At 49.5% G+C, this 19558-nt stretch overlaps 1 protein-coding gene across 3 annotated transcripts in view; it reads left to right on the top strand.

The window, feature by feature from the left end:
- LOC129384665 (uncharacterized) overlaps positions 1-19558 on the top strand; it is a 173030-nt gene that overhangs the window by 142582 nt on the left and 10890 nt on the right. The gene's annotated exons all lie outside the window — the stretch shown is intronic.

Here is a 19558-nt window from a genome sequence, read left to right as displayed (position 1 = left end):
TGCACGTCATTTGTGTCTCGGAGAGACTTGGCAATCAATATAGTCGCGGTTTTGCCAGAAAATCAGATATTTGATAACGATAGCACAGTCTTAGACAATTACACAATGTAAGGCCTATTTTTTAACCCCGGGTCGTAAAAATTCCAGTGAACTCTTGCTTGCTAGTTAATTACGAAGCATGGCGTCACACTCCACACATGCAAACCCAGACAGATCTCACTCGATGACAGCCAACACTCACTGTCACAACGCTGGCCTGATCAAGAGCGCGAGACGTAGGGAGGGAATGCATGTTGCTGCCTCCCGCTTCAATGCATTTCCGAAACTCGACACTAGGTAACCTCTAACCATTGTGTCCAACCGAACTGGAACCTAACCAAAAACCGGAGGTGACCCGTTATTTCCGGTACCAAAAGGAACCGCTATTGTTCCGCTATATGAAAACCATACGCGAACGGCAGCTTGGGGGAGAAACCATTCCGAAATGGTTCGACCAATGTTTCAGAAGAGCCCTTAGCACTTCTTGTAGGGCACGCAAGAGGAGAAACGTAGGACAAAGGTTCGACACCACGGGCACTTAGCAAGACGTTCCCACCAGTGAAGGCGGTGTCTCTAGCTACCACATTATCCTACAAAGACGGAAGCACGATAGCAACGGCATGCAATTCGCATATGATAGCCGTTTTAATGCATGCGGGAAAACCAAGCGTCAAATCAAATCAGTTTATATAACCCCAAATCAGTTATGACAACTGTTACGTTTCGCCTACGACGGGCGGTATAGCCGGCGCGGATGCAACGGACGCCGGGGCTTTATTCAAAGCGGCGGACATTTTGGACCGTTCAGCGCTGCCGCAACGCCTCCCCGCCAAGCGCGTCCAGGCATGTTTCAATGCCACGTGTCTTCGTGTGCGCGTGTGTGTGTGTGTGCATGTTGGTGCCCACGCTTGTCAAAGCGCGGCAGCCGGGGAGAGGAGCTCCGCCAACTGTGAAGCGAGGAGGTCTGACCGGCGCCGGCGCGGCGGATGCGTCACCTACTCGTCCCAACGTGCCCGAGCGGCGCCGTCACGTGCGCCTCTATCGAGGCGTTCTCTCTTGCCCTCAACTCTGAGAGTATAAAAGCAGCTACCCCCCGGACGCCGAGAGAGGCGCTCCGATTTCTTCTGTCGAGTAACGTGCTCTCCCGTCTCTCCACTTCGGTCGACCTGACTGCCCGCTCTTTTGCGATGCTAGAATAAACAAGTTGTTCTGTTAGCAGTCGACTCATGCTTTGCCAGCACCTTCGGATGCTTCCAGTTGTGCCCCAGGCCGCCAGGCCAACGCTACCCTTGGAGCTTGCGACCCAGATGCAACAACGGGCGTCAGCGGTGAGATTGCAACAACTGGTGCCAGCGCTGGGATTGCAACAACTGTCTGCCAGCGGTGAGATCGCGACAACAGAGGCCAGCAGCGAAGATATGCGGTTGACTGTATGCTTAGCAGCACAACGACCATCCGGGAGCAGTGCAACGAGCCCTGTGTGATGACTGGTTGCCTGCAGCGGAACGACTGCGCTGAATTCTTGGCTGCGAGGTTTGGTGAGTGCGGGACTTTCTTCTTCTGAGCTTTGCCAGGCTTTTGTTAGTGTCAGAAACAGAGCTGGTAATTGTGGTTGTCGTTGCTGCCGGGTTAGTTTGCGGCAAGACAATAGAAGGCAGTAGAGAAAGCAGCATTCATAGCAGCCATGGATTCGAAGTCGTTGCGCAAACCGAAATTGCTGGAGCTTGCAAGAGAGTTTGGTCTGGATGTCTCAGACAAACTCAGAAAACCAGAACTGCTAAGGGTTATTCTTGAGTTAGAAGCTGAGGATGACGAGCTGTCGGTATGCCTTGAGACTATTGAGGAGCGGGCAAAAAGACAGGAGCGCGAACTTAAAGAGCAAAAAGAGAAACAGGAGCGCGAACTTAAAGAGCAAAGAGAGAGACAGGAGCGCGAACTTAAAGAGCAGAAAGAGAAAGATGAGCGCCAACGTCAAGAACAGAAATAGAAAGATGAGCGCGAACGAAAAGAGCAGAAAGAAAAAGAAGAGCGCGACCACGCTTTGGAAATGAAGCGTCTCGAGATAGAGATGGAACGCGCTCGTAATGCAAGTCAGGCACACGGTGCAGGAGAACGAGTATTGTTCAAAATGACTGACCTGATGCAGCCGTTTAAGCTTGGAGAGGACATTGGTTTGTTCCTGGTTAACTTTGAGCGAACGTGCGAGAAGCAGGGGTTCTCTCGGGAAGCGTGGCCACAGCGCTTGCTCACTTTGTTACCCGGCGAGGCGGCCGACGTAGTCGCTCGCTCGAAGAGAGAGGAGGCAGAGGATTTCGACCAAGTGAAATCGAGTCTGCTAAAAAAGTACAGGCTGTCAGCGGAGGCTTTCCGTCGGAAGTTTCGGGAAAATGAGAAAGGCAGAAGCGAGTCATATACAGAGTTTGCCTACAGGCTAATGTCAAACATGCAGGAGTGGCTCAAAGAAGAGAAAGCGTTTGGTGACTACGAGAAAGTTCTGCAGTGTTTCGGGCTAGAACAGTTTTATAGTCGGTTACCTGAGAACGTGCGGTACTGGGTCTTGGATAGGCCAGACGTTAGTACGGTGGCTAAAGCCGCCGAGCTAACCGAGGAGTTTGTGACGCGTCGGGCTCGCGGAGCTAAGGATGGTCAAAAGGGTGAATTTGGCTCCAAGTTTGAGAGGCCGAAGTTCACGCCCATGAGAGCAAAGGGGGACTTACGTAGTTCGGATGCGAGTGAAAGCAGTCCGACCGAACGTAAGGAGACGGCGGCAACCGAAGCCGAACGCAGAAAGCGGTTCGAAACGAGGCAAGCGCGCGTTTGTTATACGTGCCAGAAGCCGGGTCACTTTTCGGCGCAGTGTCCAGAAACAAAAACAAAAGCCGTGTTTTTGTCATTATGCAGCACTGACGAGAACATGAAGCTTCTCGAGCCTTACATGCGAGACCTCCTCGTGAACGGGAAAGAGTGCCGAGTGCTTCGCGATTCCGCAGCTACAATGGATGTAGTTCACCCTCTTACGTAGAACCCGTTATGTTCGCGGGCGAGTGCGCATGGATCAAGCAAGCCGTGGAAGCTCATAGCGTGTGTCTGCCCGTAGCAAAAGTGCTTATTGAAGGACCTTTCGGAGCGCTTGAGATGGAGGCCGCAGTATGATCTATGCTGCCCCCCCAGTACCCGTACCTATTTTCGAACAGGTCCAATCACCTCCTGCGCGAGAAGGGGCTTTTGTTTGGTGAGGCTAGCGTTCAAGCCTTAACCAGATCGAAGGTTCGGGAGCTCGCTGCAAAGGCGGTAGTTGCGAGGCCGACGTTGTCAAACAATGAGAAAGGGTCAGAGGCGCAGCACGCTGATATTCAGAGCACGTCCGAACTGAATAAAATTCAGCCTGTAGCCTTGAAGGCACCAGTTACTGGAGAGGAAATGCCCGACACGGGAAAGTAGAAGAGCTATCTGCAGATCTGCTCATCGCGCCTACGTCAGACGGACTTAATAGGTTGCTAAAAGTCAGCCGGTCAGCTTTGATGGCCGAGCAAAAAAAGGATGGCAGCCTAGAAAACATACGCTGCAATGTCAAGGAAGGTATCGCCAAGAAAAATGCTCGTTTTGTGGAAAGAGGTGGGGTCCTGTACCGGAAGTATCTAGACCGCAGGGGAGTGGAGTTCGATCAGCTGATCGTGCCTCTGTGCTACCGTCAGGATCTGTTGCGCTTGTCGCATGGGGGTTCGTGGTCCGGACACCTAGGAGTTAAGAAAACTAAGGACCGTCGCTTGCAAGAGTACTATTGGCCAGGGTGCTTTCGGGACGCAGACCACTTTGCGAGGACATGTGACACCTGTCAGCGGGTGGGCAAACCAGGGGACAAATCGAGGGCGCCGTTGAAGTTGGTACCTATCATTACGGAGCCTTTTAGACGGCTCGTTATTGATACAGTGGGACGTCTGCCGGTAACAACCATGGGGTACAGACACATTTTAACTGTGATCTGCCCAGCGACAAAGTTCCCTGAAGCAGTGCCGCTTAAAGAACTCAGCTCAGTTGAGATAGTCAGTGCACTAATGTCCATATTTGCGTGAGTTGGTTTTCCTGCGGAAATCCAATCAGATCAGGGCACAGTGTTTACTAGCGCTTTGACGACAACTTTTCTCGAAAGGTGTGGGGTAAAGCTGTTACACAGCTCAGTGTACCACCCACAGTCGAATTCTGTTGAGAAGCTCCACTCCGTCATGAAGCGCGTGTTGAGAGCATTGTGTTTTGAACAACAAACTGACTGGGAGCTGTATCTGCCTGGGGTGATGTTTGCATTAAGGACCGCGCCGCATGCGGCTACCGGGTTTTCGCCAGCTGAGCTGGTGTACGGTCGCTCGCTGCGGTCTCCGCTTCGCATGCTTCGAGAATCGTGGGAAGGCAGGGGCGACCACCCAGTCGTGTTGGAGTACGTGCTTAGGCTCCTCAAACGCTTAAGAAGGGCACAGGAGTTGTCAGGTGAAGCAATGGCAAGGGCCCAGCAGAGGGCCAAGGTTTATTATGATCGGACAGCCAGGGCCCGTCGTTTTGAGGTGGGCGATGGGGTAATAATATTGCGCACATCGCTAAAAAACAAACTCGACGTGCAGTGGGAGGGCCCAGCACGAATTGTTCAAAACTGTCGGACGTTAACTACGTGGTGAGTCTGCCAGGAAAGCGGAAAGCACAGCAAGTTTACCACTGTAATCTGCTCAAACCCTATAAACAGCGGGAAGCAGTGGTGTGCATGATGGTAAACGTTCCCGAAGAGCTTCCGGCCGAGCTTCCGGGACTAGGCTCAGTGACGAACAGGAAAGACACCGATCAAGTCATTAGTGACTTAATCAGTAAAGCACCGCTGTCGCCTGAGCAGAAAACCGAACTACACCAGCTCTTACAAGAGTTTCAAGGTCAGTTCTCTGAGAGGCCTGGTAGGACTTCTGTCCTTACTCATGATATAGAACTTACCTCCCCAGAGCCAGTACGATCCAAGGCGTACCGGGTGTCACCCCGCCAGCACGATATTATGGAGGCGGAGGTAAAGAAAATGCTACAGCTCGGTGTTATTGAGGTGGGTGAGAGTGATTATACCTCCCCTTTGATTTTAGTTGAGGTACCGGGCAAGGAACCTCGTCCTTGCGTCGACTACCGCAGGCTTAATTCAATCACTAAGGATCAAATTTATCCGATCCCTAACATCGAGGAGCGCCTTGAGAAAGTTAGTAGCGCTCAGTTTATTTCCACCATAGATCTTGTCAGGGGTTATTGGCAGGTTCCACTTACAGAAGAGGCTAGGAGGTATGCGGCGTTCATTTCACGAATGGGAACATTCCGTCCTAAAGTGTTGAGTTTTGGTTTGAAGAACGAGCCATACTGTTTTTCAAGCCTCATGGATAAAGTGTTGCGGGGACAGCAAGAATTCGCTTTACCGTATTTAGACGACGTAGCGATATTCTCCGCATCCTGGTCTGAGCATATGGCACACTTGCGGGCAGTGCTAACCCGCCTGCGCGAAGCGGGCTTTACAGTCAAGGCTCCCAAGTGCCAGTTAGCACAGGCCGAGGTTGTCTACCTCGGTCACGTGATTGGTCGGGGTCGTCGCCGCCCCTCTGAAATAAAGGTGGCCGCTGTGCGAGACTTCCCGCAACCGCGTACGAAGACCGATTTCGGTCGTTCTTAGGTGTCGCCGGCTACTATCAGAGGTACATCCCCAGGTACTCTGATATCGCGGCTCCCCTGACGGATGCTCTATGAAAAACAGAGCCCCAAACAGTCGTCTGGGACGAGACAAAGGAAAGAGCTTTTAGCGCCCTAAAGAGCGCCCTAACAAGCCAGCCTGTGCTACGATCGCCAGACTACACAAAAGGGTTCGTTGTTCAGTGCGACGCTAGTGAGCGAGGCATGGGCGTTGTACTGTGCCAACGGGAAAATGGAGAAGTGGAACACCCCGTCCTGTATGCGAGTCGTAAGCTGACCAGTCGTGAGCAGGCGTACAGCGCCACCGAGAAAGAGTGTGCGTGTCTCGTGTGGGCCGTTCAGAAATTGTCATGCTACCTAGCCGGCTCGAGGTTTATCATTGAGACGGATCACTGCCCTCTCCAATGGCTGCAGACCATCTCTTCCACAAATGGCCGCCTCCTGCGCTGCAGCCTCGCTTTGCAGCAATATTCCTTTGAGGTGCGTTACAAAAAGGGGAGTCTCAACGGCAACGCCGATGGCTTAAGTCGAGTCCCCTAACGTAGGAATCAGCCTCAAAGTTGTTTGTTACTGATGTTTTCTTCCTGAGGCAGGATTTTTGACATATTGCTTTTGTTTAGTGTTTCAAAGTGATGACGTGCTTTCTAGTGCAATTTTCCAATTTGTGGACGCGTTCTGAGTGTTGCTACACTACTATAAGGAACTAGGCAGTAGTACAAAAGGGGAAAGAGCCTGGCAGGGCTTAGTGAGGGTTGTTTCGTGCTTGCTGACTGAGCGGTTGAGTTTCGGCGTAGTTCTAACGCTTGCTGGGAACGAGAGAAAAGTGGCAACTCTCCCGAAGTCACTTTGCAGTGTCCTGTGTGAACCTGAACGTGAGAACGAGGCCTTCTCTGTGCGCTGCGCTCAAGAAACGCCGAGGGACGACCGACTTCGGTTATGAGCATCATCGAGCGACATCCCTCCGGACAACGGATGCAGTCCCCTCACCATCGGGATCTCCTTCCCCCGGCGGGGCGGTCTGTTACGTTTCGCCTACGACGCGCGGTATAGCCGGCGCGGACGCAACGGACGCCGGGGCTTCATTCAAAGCGGCGGGAATTTTGGCCCGTTCAGCGCTGCCGCAACGCCTCCCCGCCAAGCGCGTCCAGGCATCTTTCAATGCCACGTGTCTTCGTGTGCGCGTGTGTGTGTGTGTGCATGTTGGTGCCCACGCTTGTCAAAGCGCGGCAGCCGGGGAGAGGAGCTCCCCCAACAGTGAAGCGAGGAGGTCTGACCGGCGCCGGCCCGGCGGATGCGTCACCTACTCGTCCCAACGTGCCCGAGCGGCGCCGTCACGTGCGCCTCTGTCGAGGCGTTCCCTCTTGCCCTCAACTCCGAGAGTATAAAAGCAGCTGCCCCCCGGACGCCGAGAGAGGCGCTCCGATTTCTTCTGTCGAATAACGTGCTCTCCTGTCTCTCCACTTCGGTCGACCTGACCGCCCGCTCTTTTGCGATGCTAGAATAAACAAGTTGTTCTGTTAGCAGTCGACTCATGCTTTGCCAGCACCTTCGGATGCTTCCAGTTGTGCCCCAGGCCGCCAGGCCAACGCTACCCTTGGGGCTTGCGACCCAGATGCAACAACGGGCGTCAGCGGTGAGATTGCAACACAACCATTAAGTTAGCATTTCCTTGTACAACAAAGGCTGCAATTTTCACTATGACAGAGGCCGGTGCTCTACATGCACTCGCACATGTCGCTGCAGCAAAGTAACCGGAACAATTTTGTTCGAGTTACTTTTTTGTGTTAGTGCTGCATGCGGTTGGGTGAGCTGCAGGTGTCATCTAACTACGTGCGATTAGTCTATAGCAAATAAATGTGCCGCCTGACAATGCTTTATGTGACAAGGGCAAAAGTGAGATGAAAAAAAAAATGTTCGCCCTTGAATTCAAAGGTGGGGTGTCATATTCAAAAAAACTATCCTTTTCGTGCAGTGTCTCTAGTTACCACTTTACCCTACAAAGACGGAAGCGCCATAGCAACGGCATGTAATTCGCATATGATAGCCGTTTAATGCATGGGGGAAAACCAAGCGTAAAAAAGTATAACGAAAGACAAAAGTGCGCTTACATGTCATTACACTGGCCTTGCACGCGACCAGTGCAGGAGCTTTAAGAAGCAGCGAATCACTTTTTGCAATATGTAATCCTCTGCCTCTTCTCTGGGAGAGCGCTGACGCTAACGGCTTCGTACAGCCTCTGGGAGTTGGCTGGGAAGCAGGGAACGCCATGAACAGTGAATCCGGCTATGCAAAGAAATGGGTCAAATGCAAGGGCGATGTATCGTTATCGATGGCCAGCGTGCCTCAACATTGAAACAAGTGCGTAGGCTTTATTGATTCTGCCGGCGATTACAATACTCCCTTATGCAAAATTTCATCGCGTTTTAAGGTCTCCCTTTGGGGGTGTGTTCTTGGCTTCGAAGCTTCGTTGGGATGGTGGCGTGTCGTTTCTATATTGCGGAGATAGATCTTGAAGCGTTGTTGTCGGGCTCAGAGCAGAATCTTCGGTAATTTGACGTACAGAAATCCCTCCTCGATTGGGTGCTGCTTTTAATTTTGTGGTTACGGGCTTACAGACCAGCCCGAATCTGGACAAGTATGCGCTCGGCGCTGCGGTGACAGGTAGCGGCTTCGTGACGGCGAACGGGACGGCGGTCGAGGCTTGACTGAGTGGCGGCGGGGTAGTCAGCAATTTAACAGGGCCCTTCGCCAAGCTGTGGACGCGGCGCGTTTACACCAAGTCATTGTGGTCGCATTTCGCCGGATAGGCACCGGCAGTAGGTGTGGCCGGCTTCTCCGCAGTGGTATAAAAGTGGACACTGGTCGGGGGCACGCCAAACTTCAGCCTTCCGTCGAATGCTGTGCTGGGCGGCGGGTACGCGTGCTGGCGGCGGCGGCGGTGGACCGCGGAATCGCGCCATTACGCGGCTCTGGCGCAGGCACGTAGGGGGCCCTCAACAGCAGGTGATAGTAGCGTAGGTCGTCGCTTTCCACTATGGTTGCGGTGATGCCGGAACTTCTGGTACTTCCAATGATTGCTGAAGCTCTTCCTTAACTATTCCAGGGATCGCGGCCATCAGGGGCTGCTACCTTTGGCACAACTTCGGCAGCGTTTCTCGTACGACCACTCTGATAGTCTCGCACAGGTGGTCGGCGCCTATCGTGGGCCACAACATAAAAAAAACAGCAGTTGGCAACTAAGGCGCACAGGCCGCGCGAGGTTGCCATACTCTGCCACCCAATTACAGAAGCAAGCGAAATTGTAGTCATGCGACCTTTTCAAAATGCGTCGTACTTCATACTGCTGTTCTTGTGTTCTTTTGATTGGTGGAAGCGAGGAAGTGCCCAACAGACAAGGAAAAAGTGTATGAAGTCTCTGAGAATTTCACTCTTCAAAAGTCCGCGGTACATTTCATTTCAATGCTTAGCCTGTTTTACTTATAAAACTACAATGCCAGCTGAAGTCAAAACTCCACAATAAGTAGTTGCAGCGAAGCAAGCGTTTGATTTCAGTTCAATAAAGAATTCGGCATTCGCGAATCCGCTATAATACACGAGTGAAAACGTATAAAATGACAGGTTTATGATTTTATTTTTTGTTACCACCTTGTTTGGTAAAAGGTAAAGTATGAAGAACGAGCTATTTGATGCCTCGCGGAGGAACAGTGGCTGGTAGTTATGAGGGCGTGAGCGGGGATTTATTGCAGACTTATGCTGTATCCGAATATAGTGCTTGAGCTTCGACGTAGTTTGTTGTCAGTGTATGGCGGAGTTCATTGCCTGGTACGCATTTGAAGCTTCTTCAAGATTCTTGTGGCTTCCGAAACAAACCCTGCGGCAGTCTTGAGAGGGTTGTATATCCCTCCTGCGAATACCTCTTCTTTCTCACCCTGCATTAGGAACCAAACTTTATTTTCTTCACAGATGTCAGTGGAGGCGTCAACGAAGAGGCCAGTCATCTCCTGCATAAACATCGCAACGTGGCCATTCGGTAGTTGTACTCAGGTGTCCAATAGAAGTTTGGCCCTTTCCTTACCTACGACACTCATGGAGGTGTTCAGGAATTTCTCACGAAATGGGTCCAAAGTCGCTGGGCTTTTTTCTCTGTTTTCATGCGAGGGCGGAACAGCGTCATAAAACAATGGACATGGCGCAACTTGCCCTCACTGCTCCTGATGTTGAGCGTTGCGGCCCTCTGGTATGTCTCCAGCCAGGTCTCCGGGTCTTCAAATGATGATCCACGGAAAGGTGGTGGCTGCCTGGCCTGTGGAAGTATCATGGCTGCTGTCGATTCTATGTCCGCTATCGTGCTTCTCCACCTGGTGTAGCCCTTCTTGGTCGACTAAGCTAGAAATGCAAACTCCGAAGACAAGTTTTGCAGCTCGAGGCTAGCCCGATGGTCCGAGGCGACGTTGGTACTGTATCCGGGGTTCGCGATTGGATCAAGGCTTTGCGGGGCGTCCGGAACATGAACGTAAGAGTACATCCACAATAGGTCATGCTGTAGTGACGACGAAGAACAGCACCGAGTAAAAGCATCGACTCACAGATTTAACACTTCATTGGGTGAACTTGGGCCTAGAAAAAGGAAGTGACATTCGAAACTCAACTACAGTGGCAAGCAAAGTCGTCAATCGTAGAAATCTGATCTGCGGGTCAAGCGCGTCGGCTGTTATACTTGACTCTTCGAGCGTTCTAGTGTATTTGGCAGTGCCCGCGTGCCTTCCAGAAAGGACTAGACAATTCGTGCCGCACATACAATCAGGAGCACTATAACGTAAGCTATTCTAAACATTCTGTTCCATTTCTGCAATCAGCGCTCCAAGATTCGTCGAACGATTCTTTGAGCCACCCCCATTCGCCCTGTCAAACACGCCATGTCACAAAAAATGCGAGTCCCCCATTTGATATGACGGATACACACTGATTATGCATGAATAAACCAAAGAAAAGAAAAATATTTATATCTTATTCGACGCCTTTTCGCCATTAGCCCTCTGCTATTGGTCAAACGTTCTCGGCTGCGCCCACTACGACTGTCCATCACGCGACGTCACAAAATCGAGAAAACTACCGCATCAAAGGAAGGTGTACGCGTTAAAAAGGCAATAATGTGCCGAACGAAACTGAATTTCTTTTGTGAACAGCCGGAGACCGCCCCGTTTCGAAAGGAATAGAAGATGGCTGCCCGCCGATCGCTTAGGCGCTGGATACTCACGCCTGCCGGAGAGCATATGTTTATTGGCGTGCAATAAAACATTTCGCGTGGCCGCGTAATGTTTCGAGTCCTTTCCGCTCGTTTGCGACGTCACTTTGCCAACTCTTCCTTGCTGACGATCCGTTTTAGCGGCATTCTTCATGTTCCGCTGCACGCAGCTGCGATTTTCGACCAGCCTCTGCAGGTTGGTCGAAAAGGGCAGGAGGAAGAGGACCAACCCCAGATGCCGGCGTCACACTCTTTATCCGGCTGTCCTCTTTCCCTGCGCTGACTCGGCCTGATCGAAACCCTCACCACTTGAAAATACTCCTGACCTTTTGTCAGCCAATTAGATAAAAAAAACCGCTCAACGTAGGCAGTGTTCTTCGTTTTCAAAACGAACGAAAGATTAGGCTGTTCTGACAACGCTGCAGGTAACTACCCCATACATGCGTCCGTGCTTACGTATATTTGAACCCGCCGTGGTTGCTCAGTGGCTATGGTGTTAGGCTGCTGAACACGAGGTCGCGGGATCGAATCCCGGCCACGGCGGCCGCATTTCGATGGGGCCGAAATGCGAAAACACCCGTGTACTTAGATTTAGGTGCACGTTAAAGAACCCCAGGTGGTCGAAATTTCCGGAGTCCCCCACTACGGCGTGCTTCATAATCAGAAAGTGGTTTTGGCACGTAAAACCCCACAATTTTTACGTAAATTTGACGTCAGGAAATTGGAATAAAATACGTTGGAATAGTTTGGCCTTATAGGGCCGCAACTAACACAAGGTTCGGTCACAACAGACAACGGTTAGAATCATCGATACCTTTCGAGAAACTTGCGATACATTCAGGCGTATGCTGCGTCGAGCGATAATGTTTGCCAATTGTTAGCCAGTGCAACATGGACACCAGAGCTAAACAAGTGCACGTATCAGTATGAATCCATCAATCGGCCCTGCATGTCACTATTAATGCGCTTTCCTTGAATAACATTGCATCAGTTAATCGCCCAAGTACTCTCTCCATGTTTTACGAGGCATGCGAATCCTTTCTATGTTTTGAATTCGTAGCACAGATTTGTTTGTATAACCCGCAGAGGGCAAATAAGAAAGTGGTCGGGAATTTATTGATTGAACCTTACATTTTTCATACTGCAATTTTTCGTTATGAGTTTCATATCCTCCATAATATCGTGAACTCAGCGATGTCGAGTGCATGCATTGTTGCGAGTAGTGGATGGTCAAGGACAACGGAAGAACACTGGACGAGCGCGTACTACTAATTCGAAAGGTTGCATTACACGCGTGCATATATATCAGAACGCCAATGCACTGGTTTGGACGAAGCCAGAACTTCATATAAACACTCGATTCAACTGGTGCGCGAAGTTATCAAGGCTTTTTACATAGAAGACAAGAACGCGTGTATGAGCGAACCTTCTGTATCTTTGCGCTATTTTGAGGTAGATTCCTTGTGGCCTGCCATGTGCAGTCGCTAATAATTTTAGTCTCTTGAACTTACCTTCGGCCACAAAATAACAAGCAGGTAATCTGCATGCATCCTCATTTGTGGGTTCATCAAAATGATATAATATAACTCAATATAAAAATTTCAGTTGACAGTAAGCACTCGCTCTGAGTTGTTTCAGTCTGGTTTGTCCATTTTTGCTTTTCTTACGAATCCTTTCATATTGCCACTCGTGTTTTGCACGTTCGTTCCATTATCGGATGAGGCACGCATTTTTGGAGTGGTTGGATGTAGAAGACGACTTGAAAAAGTTGGTGACTGTTGCTGCTTTAGTACAGGTGCCGCTCACTATCAGTGGACTGCTCTCGCCACTGCTCTGGTGACAAACTGGTGGAGGTGCCTGATTCCAGGGCATCCCAGGCTATCTGGACGTGAAGCTACAGGTGCCACCCCAAGTTTCCCGAAGAAGCTCTCGCCTGCAAGAACTCACCTGAGTTCGATCTCCTGGCAAGCTCATTGAGAAGAATGTCCTTCCAATACAGCAGGCCAGGCACAAGAGACCCAAGCTACAGCCAGCTACTTATGTCCCGCGTACTGTTTATGTCCTACGAACGCCGCAGTTTTTCTACGGTGACGCATTCGATGACGTTCAAGAGTGGTTGGATGACTTCGAACGATTGGCCAGCTTTAACGATAGGGACGACGCCAAGAAGATTCGGAACGTCTACTTTCCACTCGAGAATCCAGCGCGCATATGGTTCACGAAACACGAATCTTTACAGACGAGTTCGCAGGAATTTGAGCCACAGATTCGCGACACCTACACAGTCGCTGAAACGAAAGAACAAGCCGATCAATCCCTCACGTCGCGAAACCGGAAGCCAAACCAGGTCATTGCTGCGCTCGTCGAAGTTATGTCTCGACTGTTTCAGCGAGCAGATCTCTCCATGTCCGAGCAGAAGGTGTGGCTCTTGATGCGTGGAGCCAAATAGCAGCTTTTTGCTGGCCTTTTACGTAATCCTTTTGTAATTACAGCGGAGTTCCTTCGTGAGGCAACAGCCATGGAAAGGGTGTTTCGGCAGCGGTCGTCAAAATATGAGCCTCTCACAGTCACCACCTGTTCCTTCGCGACAGGAAGCGCAAACGAAAGTCGCACAGACTCCGTATGGCGTGTGGGAGAGGTGAAGAACTCCAAAGGTTGACACCAACGAGACGCCAACCAAACGTTACCGCTATTACAGATGTGGTTCGTGACGACATCTGGCAGGTAAGGGAACCCTTCTCACCCAGCTCGATCTCTTATGTTTAAGGTGTGCGTGCGGGGGCACTGACTACAGTCCATTTTTCAACTGCTACGGGAGAGACAACACCTTGGTTTCCGAGCGATGAAACTCATCGTACGGCTTCATACAGTAGCCCTCAAGAGAGCACCATAAAGAAAGATGCGTGGCGCACGCAAGAAAATTGTCTAATGTGCTACTACACTGGTGAAGCTGGTGACCTTCAGCTTGAATGTACGTTCTGCCAAATGGGTTCTCGCGGCTTTCAACCGGACGCGCGTTCCCCGCACTACGGCGAGCGCCGTCAGAATATCGAAGCTATCTCCAGGACACCATCACCTTGCGATTCCACAGTGACGACAACTTTGGTCACCGTCTCCTAGGGGCATTGTTTGCCCTAGCCGCAACACCACCTCCATCGATTCTGTCAGCCACAGTGGCGCCAGCCCATCTGGAGTAAACAGCGAGCTGCGGGGGTGAGTCCGCTATCCGTGAAACTGTGAAATTTCCCCCGCGATGCAACTTCTGACTGAATAGCGAGCGACCAATTCCCGAATTTTCACCCGATGCCATAGTTTCCGCTGACAACATTGTTCCGGTTGGTGGTCACCAAGTTACTGCTCTCGTCCACACTGGTGGCGATTACTCTATTATAGGAGCTACATTCGCAGCTCCACTGATGAAGGTTACGACGCCTTGGGCACAGCCGCTGGTGATCTTCTAACACTACAGGGCAGTGCATTGCCACAATATAGATCCGCAGTTCTTGTTTTGTTGGCTCTTTCATCATACTGCCTCATTGCTTACAGAAAACAGCCTTGGGGATGGATCTTCTTCTGTAATATCACGCCGTCATGAATCTTCACGACATGCTCGTCACATTCCCTAGCCAACGAAGAATATCACCGGGTAAATGCCTGTTGGAGCAAACAGCATTGTTTGTTGTTGATGGCACAGTTTAGCACCACCAGGAAGTAGTATCTTCGTGGTCGTCGAGTGTGGGTCCGATCAGAATGGCACCTAATTCGCCGTAGCGAATGTTTATGTACTACTGGGTCGACAACGATGTGTCGCAAGAGGTGTTGTTGAACCCCACCACAAGCAAATGGAGATAATGGTTACGATTTCATACTTGAATTCCAGAATTTGGTTCAGCACAGTGCTATAGCCGACTTCAAACAACAAGGCACATCACAAGCTTTGATAGAACTGTCGGCGGACAGCACCCACGCCACGAAGCTCGCCAGTGTCATTGATGTGCGCTCACACCTGGCGCCGGCACAGAAGGAGAGTCTCCTCAGCCTTCTACGCTCATTCAAATCTGGTTTTGCTTCCACATCACCAGTAATACAGACTCCGATGACGAAACACTCAATCATTACTCAGCCAACTGTTAGACCCTGCACCAGCATGCTACCTGTTTTCCTGAAGGAGCAAGATGCCATTTGGAGCCAACTCAAGAAAGTGCTCGAAGACGACATTATACAACATTCCACTGGTTCGTGGGCCTTGCCGGTTGTGTTGATGAAATAGAAAGCCGGCGGCCTACGGCCAGGCGCGGATTGCCGCAAACTCAACCACTTCACAAAGAAAGACATTTATCCATTGCGTCGCTTCGATGACTCCATAGATCGTCTTCGATATGCCTGCTATTGTTGTTTTATCGACTTGCGTAGTGGGTACTGGGAGATTGAAGTGAATGCATGCAAACGCGAAAAGACTGCCTTTATTACAACACACGGTGTCGATAAGTTTAGGGTCTTCCCGTTCGGCTTGTGTTCTCCGCCCGCCACATTTCAGCGAATGATGAATACCGCCCTATCTGTCTCAAAGTGGCCATCTTGTCTCGTGTATTTAGACGTCTTCTCTACTGCGTTTGAAGAACCAGTCAAGAAACTTAAAACACCCTTCAGGCTATTCGCACCGCTGGTCTCCCTTGAACATGAAAACTTCCACTTCGGCTACGACGAAGTCAAATTCCTTGGCCACGTCGTCAGTAACACTGGAATTGAAGCCGACCTGGAGAAAACTACGACTGTTGTCTAATTGCCCACACCTACAAGCAATAGGGAAGTCTGATGCTTTCTGTGACTTTGCACCTGCTACCGTCGCATTATTCAGATTTTTTCACAACACGTTGAACCCCTAACTCGGCTTACGAAGGACATCTCTTTTGTTTGGGCGGGAAGATATTAAGATGCCCTTTGTGAGCTCCAGACCCAACTCCATTACCTTAAAATTCTGGAAACTGTGATGGGCATAGACAGATGCGAACAGCTTTGGCATTGGTGCTCTTGTTGTGCAGATACAACAAGGTTTGGAATGGGCTATTGCGCACACCAGGCTCACTCTATCATCTGCAGCGCGAAGTTACTCTGCTACCGAAAATGAGTGTTTGGGAATGGTGTAGGCCATCGAGAAGTTTTTTTTTTTATTTTCTATACTCTTAGTATCTATGCAGAGGTCATAGCAGGTGGGCATGTTGTTACAACGAGGGCTCACAACGTCGTCAATAGCACATTTGAGAGAACAAAAAACCTGCACACGAAATACAAAAAAGAGTTACGCTATCTAACTGTAGTAACAGAACTCTAAGGTAACATAAATGTTTACAACCTTGCAGTCTGTAACGTATTGCAATCTAATAGAACATAAGAAATTCATATAGATATTGCAACATCCATTTTGCATAAACATGATAATTGTGTTAGTTGTTTAGTGATTGTTACTTTCGATCATGTTACAAAAAGTTGATGATGATATAATGTTAGCTATAAATTAGTCGAGGCAGTTCCACTCTCTAACCGCAGTAGGAAAAATTAGTATTTGAATGTGTCAGTACTGCAAGCGTTCTTATTATGCTTATGACGTGAAATGCGGGACACAGAGAAGTTCGTATACTTTGAACAATCTATGCTGAAACCGTTCTGCAGCAGGGTATGTATAAATTTTAATCGAGCTTGCTTTGTTCTGACTGTCAGAGTGGCTCATCCAGATGATGCTAGAAGTTTTGTGGGTGTGTCACTACGTTTTTATTGATTACAAATAAACCATATCGCTTTTCTTTGAACTTTTTCCTGTTCGGTTATGTTAGTCTTTGTGTGAGGAAACCAAACCGTATTATCGTGTTGCAGTACCGGCCGTACAAAGGATTTGTAACATTGGTGTTTGACGCCATTCGGAGCATCCTTCAGGGACCTTTTAGGGAAGAATAGCTTACGAGTTGTTACTGGGGTGATGATGGCAATATGTTTGTTTCAATTCAGGTCATATGCTAGAGTTAGTCCTAGATACTTGTGTTGCTGAATTTTAGTCACTGCTGTGTCATTAAGGAAGTAAATGAATTATGAGGTATTCTTCGTTATTGTTACCGTCATTGACACTGACTTGTTGATAATGATAAACATTTGCCATTATTCGTATCAGTCATTTATCGCATTGAGGTTTCTGTTTAGGCTGAGATGGCCTTCGTAAGTTTTTATTTCATTATATGGCCACCAAGCCAACCGACGCAGCCGGGAGGTTGGCTCGGTAAGCCTTGCGTCTTCAAGAATATGACTTTTATGTTGCTTATAAGAGTGGTCGGTGCCACACAGAAGCCGACTGCTTATCTTCTCTTTTCTCTAAGAGCGAGGGTACTGATGATGACGCTTTCGACGACTACTTAACTGCAATCTCATCAGACTTTGCTAGCTTTGCGTTCTTCAAGAACGAACAACACCGCGACCCTTCACTACAGTCGATTATTGATGTGACCGACAGATATGAACGGGATACGCCATTTGTGGTTCGTGACGGTCTGCTTTACCACAAGAATTATTCAAACAACGGTGCAACGCTGCTGCTCGTCGTCCCAAAACGCCTGACCCTTGTTGTAGTTCGGGTCATGCACGACGACATTACATCCGGTCACCTTGAATTCGCTCGAACGCTCCACCGCCTCCGACAGCGTTTCTATTGGCCTCAATCGTGGAAGACAACCAAGCAGTGCGCCACCAGCTGTGATGTCTGCCAACGCCGCAAAGAGCCGACTACAGCTCCTGCAGGAACTCTCCAACCGATTAAACCGCCAAATTCACCTTGTGAGAAAGTGGGTATAGATTTACTCGGTCCCTTCCCCAAGTCGTCCACTGGCTGCTGTTGGATAATCGTGAGCGTGAATTATTTAACCCGTTGTACTGAAACATTGGCACTTGTCTCAGCTGCAGCATCCGATGTTTTGGAGTTTCTTTTGCATTCGTTTACCCTCCGCCACGGAGCCCCTCGTGTGGTGATAAGCGATCGCGGCCGGCAGTTCACCGCTGACGTCGTGGAAGAGCTGCTGCGCCTTTTTAGAACTCAGTATCGTCATTCCATGCCTTACCATCCGCAAACCAAAGGTCGAACTGAGAGCATCAATCGTGCCCTCGTCAACATGCTTTCAATGTATGTCTCAGCTGATCACAAGAATTGGGATGCCGTATTACCATTCATCACGTATGCCTTCGACACATCGAAGCATGAAGTCACAGGATGCGTACTTTTCTTTCTCCTCTACGCTCGCCATCATCAAAGTTTTCTCGATACCATACTTCCTTTTTCACCTGACGACGACGCTTCTGTCACGCAGATATTGTGTCGGGCTGAAGAAGCACGTCGACTTGCCCGGCTCAGAACCCTATCGACGAATTTTCAGACTAAGGCTCGCTACGACGCACAACATCTGCCCGTCAGATTCGCCACCCGTGACTTCGTGTGGCTGAGGACACCATTTCGGAAAAAGGGGACTTTGCCAAAAGCTCCTCTCCAAGTATTCGAGCCCATTCGGCATTCTCAAATGCTTAAGTGAAGTGAGCTATGTCATCGCTAAAGTGACGGCTAATAACCGCCGTTCACGCAAGTTGTGCAGGTCTCACGATTGAAACCGTACCATCAACGCACACTCTGACTCGCTCGGTGAGCTTCCTCTGCCCCGTAAGAAAATGTAACGCAGCACCGGAGGAGTGTGAAAGAGAAAGAAGAAGCAGCGCGAGGTTTTCGGCGTGATCGACAGTTTCGGACCATCCCATGTCTTCTCTGACATTTTCACTCTAAATAAACCCATTCTTCATTCGTAACAATATATAGTGGAATCATCTGTAAAAAGCCTTATGTTACATTCAGTATTAGGGATGAAGTTATAAATGTAGGTTAAAAAGAGCAAGGACAATAAGACCAAGCCTTGAGGGAGGCATGACATCATAGGAACTACATAAGACGATGCTTCAACGCGATAGACAAACAGGGAACGTTGCGACAAAAAATCCCCAATCAAAGCTTTAATGATTCCGCTTGCAATAATTGCAGCTAATATTTCACTTAGCTTATTGGGACACAAGCACAATGGAACGCTCTGAAAATATCTAGAAATATTATCTCTGTTTGACCGCGATGGTCAGTTGTACATCCTAGATCATGTATAACTTCAGTTAACTATGTAACTTTTCACACCCCGCGTCGAAACCAGCGCTGGTTATTTGTTAGTATATTATTACGGTGGCAAAAGACGACAATGACTGCGACGGTAAAGACGAAGAAGTGGCAACAGCCTCTCGTGGTTATCAGCTTCGGTTTATGTATCTTTCATAAATACATCGTCTAAATAGTGTCACATGGAGTGACGTATGAAGAGCACAGTAGCAATACTGTGAACGACAAACTTTTATTGGGCGTACCTGTGTCCACAGAACAGGCTACACGTATAGCACAACGACAGCGACGAACATGGTCGGCAATCGTCAAAAATATGATCAGCGGGTCAAGCGCGTCGGCTTTTATACAGCAGTCGTCAATAACTTTTATGGGCGAACCTGCGTCCA

Source organism: Dermacentor andersoni, chromosome 5, assembly GCF_023375885.2.
Source record: "Dermacentor andersoni chromosome 5, qqDerAnde1_hic_scaffold, whole genome shotgun sequence".
In the NCBI taxonomy this organism is placed as follows: domain Eukaryota; kingdom Metazoa; phylum Arthropoda; class Arachnida; order Ixodida; family Ixodidae; genus Dermacentor; species Dermacentor andersoni.
This window is presented reverse-complemented; position numbering and strand designations above follow the sequence as displayed.